Source organism: Phaethon aethereus, assembly GCF_964289735.1.
Source record: "Phaethon aethereus genome assembly, chromosome: 3".
Lineage (NCBI taxonomy): Eukaryota > Metazoa > Chordata > Aves > Phaethontiformes > Phaethontidae > Phaethon > Phaethon aethereus.
In genome coordinates this window covers 27,344,057-27,357,841 of record NC_138576.1, presented here as the reverse complement: position 1 = coordinate 27,357,841, position 13,785 = coordinate 27,344,057, and positions in this window count along the sequence as shown.

Genomic DNA, 13,785 nt, shown 5'->3' with positions numbered 1-13,785 from the left:
ACCTGAAGGAGGTCCTGTGAGGAGTAAAGGCTTTTACAGGAGCCCTCTGTGCTGGAGTAAATTAAAGGGATCGTAGTTGTAACAAACTGTTTGAGGCAGCCTCAGTATCACCCAGCAATACCTAGAATATTACTTCACCTTTCTTTCTCTGCTTCCTTGTGTTCATAGGCTCACGCTTTTATTTATATTTTACCAAAAAAGAAAAAAAAAAGCTTTCAAATCCCATCATGTTTCTAGTTTGGCCTCCGAGTCTCTTGTTTAGTTACAGAGAGTAAACATGGCTGTGAGTTTCAGAAACCCTTAGCACCTAACCAGTCCCTCTGGAACCAATCATACAGCAAGCATTGCACGCCATGCTTCTCGTAATTTAGCCTTGGATACACCAGTTTGAATATTTACACCTAGCTCTTAAATTACTATAATATTTGAAGGCCAATTGTAGCAATTAATCACATTTCCAAAAACATATTGTAGGAGAGGAACTAAAATATTATTAGATCAAATTCATGTTTTCCTGCCATGAAATTGCAGCAACAGATAACTCAAAAATATAACATCCCAGGACAAGAATATTGTGCCTTGTATGAACCAGAGCAGAAATAGGATAAAAATCAGAGTCACATCTAGAAGAAATGGGCCACTGGAGATTTTGCACATTTACAGACCATGATTTCTCCTGGGGAATGGCCATATAATATCACTGTCTGCAATAAGTAACTTCTCACCCCACATTAAGCACCTAATTTGGCAGCTGAGACTTGCAAAATTATGCTGAATTGCAGTTTCCAAGACGAGCCAGGTAAGGCCAGTCGGTAGAAAAACCCTTACCTTCCTCAGAAGTTGATTTGAACTAACGTTGCTTAGGTCTATATCTACGTGCCACGGAGTAATCCCTTGAAGATTTGTCAGGTAGCCCTTCATACAATTCATAGCTCTGAACCACGAAAGCCAAGTACTGCGAACAGAAGGAGTAAGAGCATCCCAGACCTTCTCCCACCTCCCACCAGTGCTTCTCAGCGTGGAGTGCGTGGTGCAGGTCTGAGAGCAGAGACTTGTGTGGTCTCCACCTTCTGCTCTCACTGCTCTTTCCTATCTAGGCTGGAGGTAGCTGCAGTGATTAAGGCTCCCCACTCGGACAGACGGAACCTGCTTCCCAGCTCACGCTGGATATGAAATTTCATTGCGGTTTAAGCCTAAATCTTGACTGTTTAAGCCTAGATCTATGCTCCCCCTCTTGTGCGAGCCAGCGCTAATGCTCATGCAGGCACATGACAGCCAGTTCAGGCAGGCTGATTCAACTGGAAACCAGTCCAGCCGTCACTCTAGTTGTTAGCTGTATCTGCTCTCTGAACCACTTTAGTTCCCAATTCCATGAGACAAGTGCTGATTCAATACAATTTTCATCAGTTGCATGTTTTTAGACTCTGAGGCTACACTTACAGTTTAAGCGTAAATCACTAGACAGTCAGTTAAGTCAGGCTTATACCACTATGCCAGAGACCGAACCCAACGCCCTTGCGATCGGCAAAGAAGAGGGTGCAGCCCTGAAGCTCCCCAGCAAGGCAATTCTCTCCTGCTTTGCCACTGCTCTTACAGACCAGCACAGGCTGGACCACCTCTCAGAGGGCTTCAGGTCACATTTAGCCATCCTAAGACACTCGTCAGCCTAAACTTCTCTAGTTGAATGCTTCTGCTGAAAAAAAATGCTCTTCTCCTTCATCTTCCCTTCCCCAAACTCTCCTGTGCGTTGCTCACAGCAGTGGGGTAAGATCAAGCTTGCTGATATGTGGGAAACCAAACCAGTATAAAAAATATAAAAAGAAAGAAGAGTTTTTTATTTCATTGGATTTGAATGCTGAATCAACATACCATGTGCTATGTGAGTACTAGATCTGGTTCAAGAAAGGAGGTGGAAATGTTTAGTCAGCAGTTTTGGAGTCTATTTTTATCAATTTGGCTCACACCTACATCACAAAAACACTCAGCTTGGTGCAACGGAGTGGACAAGAACATGCAGCAAGAGACTGTGACAATGCCAGTTTTGATCAGATCACATTTCTATATCTTAGTCTTAAAGAATTTACAGCTTTAACATTTGGGAACTATATTTAGAGCTCATTAAAAAAAACAAATTAGGGAGCAAAGCGCATGCTGGGCATTCCCAGGAACTTACTCTCTTTGAAGGAGAACTGTAGTTTTCAGGGACTGACTCTTCCAGGATTACAGTACATTTTTCTTCTCTGGCTTGGGGCTTATGAAGAGCAGAATGAGAATCCCATCATGGACTTCCGCACCCTTATATTAAAAGTTCCTGTATGATAAGCAGTATTTCGAGTGGCCATGCCTGCTGGCATTTAAACTCCTGCTGTCTTTTGCATATTGTAATGTGGAATCAAAGAGTGCGAGTGAGAAATTCAGGTTATTTTTTTCCCCATTACTCTTGGTGTTCTCTGCCTTTTCTGGACCCTTAGTGTCATAATATTATTTGATTTCATTTATTGGTAAAAGTTACATTGTTTTGGGAACAGATGCTTAAACCAGTGCACTAAGCAAAGTTGAGTCAAGGTTCCGAGTCAAACCGAATTACCCGACTTTCCTCTTTGTTCCTCCACAAAAGTAATTTTAATTACATAAACGTCATAAAGCAGCTCATGAGGAGCAGCTAAATTACAGCAGGCAGGGACAGGTGGGGAAAAGTGGCTTGGAGCTCCAAGAGGTGTTGCAACCTGTGCTGTAACGCAAGAGAATTGGCAAAGCAACAGAATATTGTCAATACTGGGAGCTTCAGGGCTCTTTTCTTTCTACAGCAGCACTATGATACGTTTTTGACGTCGAGCCCCTACCAGCTCACAAGAATGTCATCCTGAAATTAGAGACATATTTTCAATTAACTTAGTCTTATGGCTGGATTGTCCTGGGTTTATACAAGGTATCTGCATTTCATTGAATTCATTATGAATGCAACCACAAAGCATGTACTTATTTCTCTGGAGGCTGCCTCAGTTTATATGTTGACAAATTATATATTGACAGATTATACAGTGACAAACAAGTCATCCTTCCATTCCTTTCACCAGTCCATCAAAGACAGAAATCCCACCGTACACAGGCTGAAAATGACAAAACAACCACATTTGTTCCGTCTCGTGTCTAACTTGCTTTCAAATGCCTGTTTTCAGCTGTGAGGCATTAGGGCAAAAATATTTTCCCCCTTTCTACTTCAAGTGTAAGGAGGAAAAAATTGTGTGCATAAGTACTGTAAGTAAAAAAACAAAAGCAAATACATATTTTGATTTTTCCAATAGTACAAAATGTACATAGCCGTTATTGACAGTAGAATCAACCTCAGGTGTCTGTGGAGGTGACTAAAAACTCCCCCTCCCTCCGCTCTGTATGGCATCAAAACTGTTCTTTTCAGTTAAAAACATTCAAAAAGTTATGTAGTACCCATGCATTATTCTCCTCAGATTTAATAAATCAATAAATCCATCTTCTCCCTTTTCAACAAACTAGGTGCTACAACATCATCATTTTCTCTGCGTCAGCCTGAGCCCGTGATCCGGATCAACCCCAGCTGTCTGTAATAAGACAGAAAATATAAGGCAGAGGATTGCTGGCTGTTTCCTGCTGAGGTCTGAAAATAGTGAGACAATGTATACTGTGTTTTGAAGAAAATAATCTATACTTTTATCAGAGTGGCTTAAAATTTTGAAATCCTGCTTAATACAGCTATGCTTACCCTATTGCAAAATAACAGATGTATATTGCAGAGCTTTGTTTTTCCAGTTTGGTGATAGTGGATTTTTTTATTGGACTTAATGGACTGTGAATATTGCAAACGGAGCCATTCGTCTGACGGTCTGAGTGGATATTGCCATTCCTGTATTTCTCAAGTTCCAGCATAAGTTTTCTAGGATAAATCCCAAGTGCTGAATATTAGCACAGATTTAAATGGTTCAGCTTCACAGCTACCAACCGCTGACCAGGTATGGAAACGGCCTTCGCATCTGCCATGGCCACTCGTCCTCCGATACCCATTCTGCTCGAACACAGGCGCTACGCAGGCATTAATAAAGGGATAGGATCTCGCCCTGATGCTCAGAAAACAGATTTTGAAGGGATTATCCAACCAATGGAAAATTAGTTTTTCTGAGTTCAATCCGGCATGCCCTCCCCCACCCATCCACTGCAATGTTAAGAGTCAACAGCTCCGCTCAGATTTATTCTCCAGCCAAAGTCCGGGGGATTTCAGTGGATAACTCCTATTAACGTTCCCATAAAATAAGCATTACCACCTCTGTGTCCCAGCATCATCGGGTTTCCCTAACTTTCTGAAATACCTATTTTGCCATAAGCGTTGTCCCATGCCAACAAGAGCTCCTTCGATGACGTTTGCTATTTAGAGCAGGTAAAAAGAAGAATGAGCATAAAGAACCGATGGAGCTCCCCACAAAGAGAAGCTGAGCACCTCACAGTCTGTACGCGCATGCGCCGCGGCGTATCTTGAAAGCAGTGTTGCTCTCCCCCAACCATTTGCACTTAATTCTCCTCGGTGGGAAGCAGCAGGCCGCCAGCAGCACACTCATGCCAACTGCTAACTCGCCCCAAATGAAATCTGGAGGCTTGCTGCCTGCCACGGCCACGCTGCCAGCCACCGGGCTGTGCCGCAGGGGCCGGCGTGCCCCGGGGACATGTTTTACGTAGCCCAGATGGAAACCGACGGAGCCCTTGGAAGGCGCTTGAGGGAGCCTTCCCTCTGGCAGATCTTCCTCTTATATTTAATAGGGACAAGAACTGACATCTGATTAAAAGATGCGAGCGCCGACATTGACCTCTGGTCTTTGTAGGCTGCTGCGCCAAGGCCACCAGACCTCCAAACAACTCACCCATGCGTGGTCTTGTATGGAGATCACCGTAGCTACTGCTGCTCCCAAGTATCTTGTCTCCACTAGAAAAAATAGCACATGGGGGAAAAAAGAGAGAGGAGGGGGAAAAAAAAAAATCAGGCTTTTTAAAGAGCTGCCAAAAGGCTCTGGAGCCAGAATTGGGCGAGCAGAGGGCAGCGTGTTTGTCTGTTCGCTTCAAAGCAGCCACAGCCCACTCGTCGCGCGAGGCTGTAAGCGGAGCTGCGGATGAGCAATACCCGAGAGCAGCTCAGGTTTTGGGTAGGGAGAAAGCTCCACTTTTTGAAAAGTCCCATTTTCAAACACAGGCATCAAAACTGGACTTTCTAAACCTGAATTGGAAGCATCTGCTTTCGGGTACATAAGCACCTGTTTCACACTTAGCGACAAATCAGTAAGCCAAAGTGTGAAGAAAGCAAATTTAGCAGGCCGAAAAGATGAACAAACACTTGAAAATAGCAAGCACATCCTCATTTTTGAGCATGTCGACAGCGTCCTGATTATTTTGGGACACATTAGCAGGGAACAGCTGTGTCTCTGAAACTCTGAAGCTTTATCTTCCCGTAGGAGTGCTCCAAAAAAGAAAAATGCCACTGGAAATACATTTATAAAATTATCCATGATGGGGAATAGGGGATGGTTTCAATGTGGGAACTAAGGTGATACCCCTCAAAACGAGAGAAAAAAGAAAAGCCCCTGTGCGCAACACAAAAAAAGGCAGAATATACACCAGGGCATCTCACAGAAATGTTCCTTCGTGTGACGTTGCTTGGCCGTATTGCATCAGGAGCTGGAGGAGAGGAAGGGTTGTGACAAGAAGGACAGACAGACAGATTGTAAGAGCTGGGCAGACAGAGGCGGTGCCAGGATAGGGGTAAGGACACAGCAAGGGTTAATGAGCCTTTCGTTTCTGAGAAGAGGCTGGAAACATCAGCAGGCTTTGGGCGGACAAGAGGTAGAACCAAAATCACCTTACTTGGTGTTACAGGAGGGCTGGCAACACGAACGGCTACATTAGCTTTTTGGATGACAGACCAAAAAAACAGTGTATATACTTAACCTCGCAGTTGGGGATTAGGCTGATGTTTCTCTGATTTTTAAGGTTGCCCATGCTTGCAGCTTGGCATCTATCTTGAGGGAAAAAAACCTCTAAAGCTACATGCCAGCATGCTCGGAAAGGGGTTGTTAAGAGGAAGTGACCTGGACCTTAATTTCATCATTGCCCAAGGGATTTACAGAGTCAAACCGTACCCAGTTTCAGGAGCAAACGGGGACTCGGTTCTCACAGCCACTTCTTGCAGCACTTGAATCCCTCTGTAACAAGCCCTCCTGGGCCACGGAGCAGCCTCCGGGAAGGATGGACGAGCGGGGATAGGAGCCATGCTTCAAAGCACCCGCCTGACTCCTTACCACCCTCTCTGTGCTCTCATCGTGACACTGTTATATTACCTGTTGGAGCGGGTCCAGAGGAGGCCACAAAAATGATCCGAGGGCTGGAACACCTCTGCTGCGAGGACAGACTGAGAGAGGTGGGGTTGTTCATCCTGGAGAAGAGAAGGCTCCAGGGAGACCTTATTGCAGCCTTCGAGTACTTAAATGGAGCTTATAAGAAAGATGGGGACAGAGTTTTTAGCAGGGCCTGTTGTGATAGGACAAGGAGTAATGGTTTTAAACTAAAAGAGGGCAGATTTAGACTAGTTACAAGGAAGAAATTTTGCACAGTGAGGGTGGTGAACCAGTGGCCCAGGTTGCCCAGGGAGGTGGTAGATGCCCCGTGCCTGGAAACATCCCAGGTCAGGTTGGATGGAGCTCTGAGCAACCTGATCTAGTTGAAGATGTCCCTGCTCACTGCAGGGGCATTGGACTAGATGACCTTTAAAGGTCCCTTCCAACCCAAACTATGCTAGGATTCTATGATTCTATGATCTTTCTGCTGTCAAAATTCTTGCCAAATTGCCTGGAAACCACAGTATAATAACCTTAAAAAAGCCAAATAACTTGAATCTTAGGTGAGTGGGACATACCTCAGAGCACAGGAAGGAAGAGGCAGCCCACTGCTGTCTCCCTGTAGGTAAGAGCCTCCCCTTCCCCGGGCAGTGGCACGCTGGTAGCTACAGCGAGGTGGGAGCCAGGCACTGCCAAGAGGAGGCAGGGAATAATGGGTGAGCATCCAGGAGGAGGGTCAGCATCCAAGCAAAAGCATCTTCTCCCCTATGGAAACAGTAACGCCATGGGAAATTGTCACTCTTCGAGAATTACAGCAATTCATGCCCAGAAGAAAGGCATTATTTTTAATATAATTCAACAGATTGTTGTAAATGATGGATAAGAGATGAAGTTTCCTGTTCCAGAGCAAGGAGAAAAAGACAGGTAGGACAAATGGTTGTCCTGTCCCCTACAAGGTGAGGATCTCAGTGGGTTTTAAGTACCGAGAACTAGGAAGCATTTAAACCAGTGTTAGTCAGAGCAGCACCAAAAACATGATTTGTCACATCTTCGGTTTTTCCCTAAATCCTTTGAAAAATCCTTTTTGTGCTGGAAGTGCCATCATTTTGAGAGAATTATATTGTGTTTTCAATGTTTAACATTGACTTATATGCAAAATATAGCTCAGTCTTACTCAACCGAGACAAATGCTTTATACATTATGCATGAGTTCTTACACAAAGCTCTTGATACAGATTGTAGAGAATCAAGATATGGTGTCATCTTAGTGTTGAAAGTTTTGATAACACTGAATGATGAAATAATTTCATAACAGACCCACTCTAAGGTTTTCTTGAGGAAACTCTTTCCTAAGCCTCTCTTGTTAGGCAGGCCAAGGAGATTTGAGCCCTCAGTAATGAAAAACATGTTGCTGTATCAAACAGAAGAGGAAACACAGGTACAGTTTAGTGCAGCAATCCAGATTGGGAGACTTCTGGAAAAGACATTTAGTAGAGACTAGGGACATTTCCCTTCTTAGGGACCAGTAACTATCTGAGAACGTTAAATTTGAATATCTTTGAAGGACTATTAAGAACCTATTAGGACTTCTAGAATAAAGCACTGTCTTGACATTTCCAGTTTCTGCCTGTTCTAAAAGTATTTGTTCTCTAAATACTCACTGGGAAAATACACATTTCCCTGGTTCATTAGGCCCAATGAGAAGAGCAGATGGAGAAGTCCACGAGGCAACATAAGCCTTATTTCCTCATGTGTTTCTCCCCTTCTTAAAGCACTGAATCTTTTTTGCCATGATAATAAAGGTCAGGGAGGCTGTCAGCCTCCTCATGACGCAATGCCTCCTTACCAAAGGCAGGAATCTGAAACAATGCCAGTTGATTAATTGGCCAGTGATCAACATCCAGACCACAACAAAACCTTGTGGCACAGGGCAGAGAGCTCCTTGTTATAATGAGGTCCCCGATATATTGATTTTGCATTTTCAGAGCCACATAGAGTATTTTTCTCCTTCCCTATAAAGGTAGAGAGATCAGTACTTCTGCTCAGGGTCTGTAGTGATCATCCCTCAGCTGCAGACGCAAACCAGGTCTCAGGCTTTGTGGAGACCTGGAGAAGCTGCTTTGTGCATAAGCCTTTGGGACTTCTCTACAAAATTTCATTCTCTCCGTGCTGTTCTAAATGCCTAAGCCCAGAACTCAGCTGTCAGCACTGCCCCAGCATGACACTAAGGCTCTGAAAAGTCACACTTTAATGCGCCACTTTAGTGTTTATCTAAATTTCAGACAGACTAATTACCTAACTTTCAGGCTGAAAGGTCTGAAAGCATTGAAAAGCACATCAACACAGGTAACTCTGGGAAAATGTGTTTTGCAGAGAGCTACAGCACATCCGTGGGAGAGAAAAGCCGAGAACTCCCTGAGCATTGCGAAGAGCTGTAAGTAGGGAAAGTGCCTCATCTGGTGAAAGAAACATATGAAATATACAGAGCAAGGTGGCAGGAGGACAAGGGCTTCAACTTTTTCCCCTCAGAGAGGTGAGCATCTTCAAAAGAGGGAATATTGCTTCCCAGTCAGGTCTTAGCAGCTTTCTCCCCTCTTGCAGGGTAGACTCCTTCCTTCTTCCAGAGGCAAGCAGCAGCTCGCTCCTCTTGGTTTCTGCCTGAGCAGCTTATTTTCCTGCTCCTGCAGGCTTCAGCAAGCAGCACCCCTTCTGCAGCCTCAATAATTCTGTAAACGTTAAAGGGTAGGGCCTGGAGAAGTGGTAAAGAGCTTTGTCTACTGCTTGGATACCCACTTGCAGTTCTGTAGGAGGACAGCTATGTAAGATTTTCCAGAGCTGTTCAGCCCTCTCCCTGAGCAAGTGCCATTTTTAGGTCTGTCACCAGGGATAAGAAGAGGCAACTGCTCTGTAAACAGAGTTCACAAAAAACATACGCTGCTGAAGGCTTCCACTGGCACTTCCCACAGTAAGCACACCGTTTAGGGCTTAAGCTACAAAGATGACATTCATGACTTTGTAGTTTCACATTTAAAGCAGGGTTTTTCAAGTCTTGTAATTTGAGGGGGAAAAGAACAAAAAACCCCACCAACCTTCTGCACTATCTTGACCTGAATAGTTTCTTCTTCTGAATCTAAAAGAGACACTTGGATTCTGAAACTAGATTTCTATGCCTTAATATATTCGGCAATTTCCTGAATGTTTGATGCTTCATTTCTGAAGAACTATGACAGCCTCATCATGTATTTAATTCTACAATCCTGGCAATTCCAAGCTCCATTTTTAGTATCATTTTTGTTTAGGGACACATTGGGAAGGAAGTTGAGGAGAGTTAAATGCACAGGATCATTAGACCTCAGATTCTAGGATGCTCTATCTTGGACAACACAGCTTCTCCTGAACCTCTTTATGGTTCTAGGCAATGAGAGACTTGGACTTTGTATGTCCATCTGTAGAAACAGTCTTCTCAAGTCTTCTGGGATTAGTACATTCCCTTGCACATTTGGAAACGCCTGTTTTCCACCTGCTTTTTTGTTGTTTTGGATCCCAACTCTCCACAAATTATATTTATTTTCTGAAAAGCCTGCAATTCTGTCTCTAAAATGTGTGTAGTCACAGAGGCTCCTTTTTGCTAAAGATTAAGCTTGACATTTTAAAAACAACCCAAGACATGTAACCAAAGGAAATGACTGCACCACAGAAGAAAATGTAGCTCAGCTCCATGAAGAAGTTGAGAGAGGTAGAAGATCCAATAGTTGTGTAAGGATTCAATGTACAAGTGTGCAAAAAAGAAAATTAGAAAAGCACACTTAAAAAGTTTACTAGAAACTGTAAGAGAGAGGAGGATGATACACCTCTCTACATTGCACATCACTTCAATTAAGCAGGAAGAATAACGATTTATTCCCATTCTCATGCCAAGGAGCACAACTGCAGAGAGCGATTCCAGCACCTTCCTGAAGAGTTTCGGTGCTAAACAACGGAACCCAAAGTGGAAACCCATTGAAAACCAAAGGCAAATGATCACACCAAGAAACGTTGAACCCAGCCCCTACAGTGGATCAAATCTGATTCATCGTGAGTACACATCACCATTCTTTTTCCCCGATTGACTCGGATCAGAAGGGAAAAGCTTCCAAAGCATTTGGAAGGGCTAGAGGGAAGAACTGCTTATATGGAAATTACTGACAAAGAAAAAAAACCCAAACCACAGTTGTCCTGGTTTCATCTGGGATAGAGTTGGTTTTCTTCCTAGTAGCTGGTATAGTGCTGTGTTTTGGCTTTGGCATGAGAATAATGTTGATAATACACTGATGTTTTAGCTGTTGCTAAGCAGTGCTTACACTGAGTCAAGGACTTTTCAGCTTCTTATGCTCTGCTGGCTGAGAAGGCTGGAGATGTACAAGGAGCTGGTGGGGGGGAGCACAGCCAGGACAGCTGGACCAAACTGGCCAAAGGGATATTCCATTCCATATGTCATGCTCAGTATATGAAATAGGGGAAAGTTGGCCACGAGGCTGCTGCTCGGTGACTGGCTGGGCATCGGTCGGTGGGTGGTGAGCAATTGCATTGTGCATCATTTGTTTTGTATGTTCTTTTTTCATTATTGTTGTTATTATATTTATTTTATTTCAGTTATTGAACTGTTCTTATCTCAACCCATGAGTACTTTCTTACTTTTCCTTCTCCAGTTCTCTCCCCCATCCCATCGGGGAGGGGGGAGTGAGCGAGCAGCTGTGTGGTGCTCAGTTGCCAGCTGGGACTAAACCACAACAGCCCTTTTTGGTGCCCAGTGCGGGGCTCGAAGGGTTTGATGTAATAACAGATTAACCAGAGCATATTAAGGAATTTATATCTGTTAACAGAGGTGCAGGAAGGGGACAACTGGGTTTACTGGACTGTGTGGATTAGATGGCCTGGCACATCAGACCCACAGGAATATAAGGCTTTAGTGGACACCGGTGCACAATGTACCCTGATGCCATCAAGTCATATAGGGGCAGAACCCATCTGTATTTCTGGAGTGACAGGGGGATCCCAACAGCTGACTGTACTGGAGGCTGAAGTGAGCCTAACTGGGAATGAGTGGCAGAAGCACCCCATTGTGACTGGCCCAGAGGCTCCGTGCATCCTGGGCATAGACTACCTCAGCAGAGGGTATTTCAAGGACCCAAAAGGGTACCGGTGGGCTTTTGGTATAGCTGCCTTGGAGACGGAAGAAATTAAACAGCTGTCCACCTTGCCTGGTCTCTCAGAGGACCCTTCTGTGGTGGGGTTGCTGAGGGTCGAAGAACAACAGGTGCCGATTGCTACCACAACAGTGCACCAGCAGCAATATCGCACCAACAGTTGCAATATCGCAACCATCCATGAGCTGATTTGTCAGCTGGAGAGCCAAGGAGTGATCAGCAAGACTCGCTCACCCTTTAACAGCCCCATATGGCCAGTGCGAAAGTCTAATGGAGAGTGGAGACTGACAGTAGACTATCGTGGCCTGAATGAAGTCATGCTGCCACTGAGTGCTGCCGTGCCGGACATGCTAGAACTTCAATATGAACTGGAGTCAAAGGCAGCCAAGTGGTACGCCACCACTGATACTGCTAACGCGTTTTTCTCAATCCCTTTGGTGGCAGAGTGCAGGCCACAGTTTGCTTTCACTTGGAGGGGTGTCCAATACACCTGGAATCGACTGCCCCAGGGATGGAAACACAGCCCTACCATTTGCCATGGGCTGATACAAACTGCACTGGAACAGGGTGAGGCTCTGGAGCACCTGCGATACATTGATGCCATCATCATAAGGGGCAACACAGCAGAAGTAGTTTTCGAGAAAAGGAAGAAAATAATTCAAATCCTTCTGAAAGCTGGTTTTGCCATAAAAGAAAGTAAGGTCAAGGGACCTGCACAGGAGATCCAGTTCTTAGGAATAAAACACCAAGATGGACATCATCAGATCCCAATGGATGTGATCCACAAAACAACGGCTATGTATCCACTAACTAGGGAAAAATAAACACAAGCTTTTTTAGGTGTTGTGGGTTTTTGGAGAACACATATTCCAAATTACAGTCTGATTGTAAGCCCTCGATATCAAGTGAGTGAGAAGAGTGATTTCAAATGGGGCCCTGAGCAACAAGAAGTCTTTGAACAAATTAAACAGGAGATTGCTCATGTGGTAGCCCTTGGGCCAGTCCCGGCAGGACAAGATGTAAAAAGTGTACTCTACACAGCAGCCAGAGAGAATGGCCTTACCTGGAGTCTCTGACAGAGAGTACCAGGGGAGACTCAAGGTTGACCCTTCAGGTTTTGGAGTCAGGGATACAGCGGATCCAGGGCCCACTGTACTCCAACTGAAAAGGAACATATTAGAAGCATATGAAGGAGTTTGAGCTGCCTCAGAAGTGGTTGGTACTGAAGCACAGCTCCTCCTGGCACCCCAACTGCTGGTGCTGGGCTGGATGTTCAAAGGGATGGTCCCCTCTACGCATCACACGACTGATGCTACGTGGAGTAAGGAGGTCACACTTATCACACGGTGGGCTCGAACAGGAAACATCAATTGCCCAGGAATCTTGGAAGTGATCATGGACTGGCCAGAAAGCAAAGATTTCAGAATATCACTGGAGGAGGCCCCAACTTATAATAAACTGCCAAAAATGAGAAGCAATATGCCATGTTCACTGATGGGTCCTGTCATATTGTGGGAAAGCATGGGAGGCAGCTGTATGGAACCCTATATGACAACTCCCAGAAACTACTGAAGGAGTTTGAAAGCTTTCAGTCACCCACTCAAAGACCTCTTCTGTCTTTACAGGAAGGGCAAAGAAGGAAAATGCAAATAAAAGAATCAGGCAACCCTCAGTGGTTGTTTTGGGGGTTTTTGTGTTGCTGGGTGGGGGTTGGTTTTTTCCCCCCCAAAAAATAGCAGATCTAGGAATGTCTTCTTAGTTGTCAATCCATCAACATTTTTTCCCACACTAAATCCTGGCACCAGACAGTTTCCTGAGCTTTCAGATGGAAAGTCTGAGATTCATACCACATGAGGGGATTTCTTTTCCCTCTGCTGTGATTATCCTATGACTACCAGAAACGCTCAGAAATCCCCAAGTACCAGACAGCCAACAGCACCATGCTCAGAGCTGTAACATCCTCCCTGCTGCCAGAGATCCCAGTTGTGCCTTGCTTCAGCAGCAGCTCAAATAGTCATCATTGGAACAGCAACATACTGGCAACAGTATGCAGTTCACAGAGGTCTCAAAATTATTCCAGAAGGATCATGCCAAACCCTAAACCCTGTCCTGGCTTTGGCTCAGGACTTAACCTAGCATTTGAACATCTGCATGGTCCCCAAGAAGAGGTGAGCTTAGCTCTTGGAACTTCACATGCCTTCTGAGCAAGGGTCTTGTAAGAAAGAACACTTCACCTTAAAACTGTTTTC